Source organism: Aphidius gifuensis, linkage group LG6, assembly GCF_014905175.1.
Source record: "Aphidius gifuensis isolate YNYX2018 linkage group LG6, ASM1490517v1, whole genome shotgun sequence".
NCBI classification, from domain to species: domain Eukaryota; kingdom Metazoa; phylum Arthropoda; class Insecta; order Hymenoptera; family Braconidae; genus Aphidius; species Aphidius gifuensis.
The window spans coordinates 17,437,186-17,440,037 of record NC_057793.1 but is presented as its reverse complement, the minus strand read 5'-3'; the positions used below and the strand labels follow the sequence as shown (position 1 = coordinate 17,440,037).

General features: G+C 31.1%; 1 non-coding gene across 1 annotated transcript; it reads right to left on the bottom strand.

The window, feature by feature from the left end:
* Positions 1 to 981: 981 nt before the first annotated feature.
* Positions 982 to 1,080, bottom strand: Trnay-gua. Its single transcript has 2 exons — positions 1,043 to 1,080; positions 982 to 1,017 (listed from the first exon to the last, which is right to left on the bottom strand). It is a non-coding gene; the product is annotated as a tRNA-Tyr (tRNA).
* Between the last annotated feature and the right edge of the window lie 1,772 nt (positions 1,081 to 2,852).

The window sequence follows — 2,852 nt, the reverse complement described above, 5'->3', positions numbered from 1 at the left end:
ATTTGATGTGATGCAAATTTTATAATAGCCATCACTGGAAGTGCAGCAATATCTTTTTGTGTCAAGTCAGTTATATTTTCAACTGCGCAAAAATGTAAAATGGATTTTTTCATGTTGGCTCTTGTTGAAAATTTTTTAATATACCAGTATTTGTATCTCTGTGCATTTTCATATGCACATTTGTAAGAACTGCATAAAGGATGTGAATTCACATGTCTTATTGCTGGATGTTCCATCTCTAATATTTTTATATCTGGACATCCTAGGTCTTCTAAATTGAAAATTGTCATTGGATTAAAACGTAAAATAAATGTTAACCATTTTTTTCTATCTTCACCTTTGACAAATAAATAATTAAACTTTCCAACTAATTCTTCAATGATTATTGTTGATACGTTATTATATTGATCACAACCAGCTTCCCAAGATATCCCATGATAATTTTTTTCACAGTTATCCACAATTTTTTTATATTCTTCAGTTAGACGTGATTTTTCACAAGGTGGTTTGAATATTTTTATAGTTGGTGAAGATCTTGAATTTATAGGTTGGATAACCAACTCTTTTACAACAAATAAACCTTGAGGTTCTTGAAATCCTTGAAAATCAATAAATGCTGACATTTTGTTTTAATATATATCAACTCAGCTCAACTCAACTGTATAGTGACCAGTTCTAAACTGATGATATTCTTTTTATACCCCTGAGTAACCACTCCCCTCTTTTTTCTATCCCTTCCACTTCTTATTTACTCCTACCATTTTTACCCCCTCTACGACTTATTTTACAAACATCGAATAGATGATGATGAAATATTGAAATTACTTACAATACTTTCTGTAATTTGTCTTGATGATGCAAGAGCTAAGGTTCCAACCTATAAAATGATTGGTCCTCAGTTCGAACCATCATCAAGACAAATTTTTTTTTTTTTAATTCCATCAACATTATTTTATTATAAAATGGAAAAAAAAAAAATATTCCTTCGAGCCGGATTTGAACCAGCGACCTCTGGATATCTCTCATATTTTAATTAAACCAATTACAGTCCATCGCTTCTACCAACTGAGCTATCGAAGGCGATTTTCATTGAATAATATTTGAAGGAATATTCTTTTACCGACAGGGAATAGCATAATCTCTTGTTTGTTTCAGGGGATAGCGTGCCAAACTCTCATGTGAAAGGTCCGAGTTCAAATCCCGGTTAGGGAAAATATTTTTTTTTCATTTATAATAATAATAATTACACAAGATGGCGTCTTTCAAAAACCAAAGATGACATTTAAAAAATCCAATATGGCGTCTTATAAAAAAACAAATATGGCGTCTTATGAAAAATCAGACCCCCCATGGCGATTTGACCTAATTAATTAATTAATTGACCTAATTAATTAATCCGAGGACTCCCCGGGGAGATTTGTCTCAATTAAATTAATTCGAGGACCCCTGGGAGATTTGACCCAATTAAATTAATTCGCGGACCCCTTGGGGCGATATCCGCGGATTCCGCGAAATCAACCACGGATCACAGCAGGGGGTCGCGGGTTTTGTGGGGGGGAGCCAGAACTGTCACATGTACACTACTAACGAACATGAACCGGTGTTAGGTAATAGAGTGAAATGGAGTGATTTGAATAATATTTTTAAAGGTAATATAATAACCGGAAGTATAACAAATCTCTATCATATTAAAATAGAGGATTTTTTAAGAGATTCTAAAACTGTTGTTATCGGAAAACTAAAAAATTTTTTAAAGAAAAAAATTAATCTCAAAATGAATTCATGTTTGCATTGTGAGTATGAGGTTCTTAAAGATGATAAAGAAGTAAAAGAAATAAAATCTTTCGTAACAAAAAATGCAGTTATACTCCCAACAACAAATCTTGATGAGTGGTTTGACGAGCACTTTTTTGATCCATTATTGAAAAAAATTGAAGAGTTCAATCTTAGTATTTCTGGTTGGAGTCTCAGAAAAATTCAAAGCATTATTTTTACTGTATGCAGATATCAACCATTAAGAGGAGGAGTTTCTACGTTCATTGAAATGCCTCATGATATAAAGAAAAAAAAAGCTGTTATCAATGTAAAAAATAAAGATAGCTTCTGTTTTTTGTGGTCAGTAACTGCAGCGTTATGTCCGGTGCAAGCAAACGTATCTTGTGTAAGCTCGTATCCACATTTTAGTACAGTGTTAACGTATGATGGAATATCTTTTCCAATGAAATTGCAAGACATACCAAAATTTGAAAGGTTGAATAATTTAAAAATTAATGTTTACGCAATAGTTAATAATAATCCAACAAAAAGTATAATTGCTCCTATATTTTTAAGTGATAATATTTGCGACAGTCAAACAATACATCTTTTGGCAGTAGATGCAAGTGGAAATAATGACAAAAAAAATAATAATAATGAAAATCTTGTTGATGAATATTTTTCGGATGATGCTGATAATCATGATGATGATGATGATGATGATGATGATGATAATAATAATATGGATACAGATGATTATGAAGGAAATGAATTAGAAAAATATGTACAAAAACAAAAAAAAAACAAAAAGCATTTCCATTTTGCATTGATTAAAAATTCATCACGTCTCGTTAGTTTACAAGCCAAACAATATAATGGTCGTTTATATATATGTGATAGATGTCTGAATCATTTTACATCACAAATATTTTTGGAAAAACATTTGTCCGACTGTTGTCAAATTAATCATGCACGAATGAATATGCCAAAGGAAAATAACAATATATTAAAATTTAAAAATCATCGGTACAAAGAACTCGTACCTTTCGTTATATATGCTGATTTGGAATGTATTCTTAAACCAATTGATAATTCAG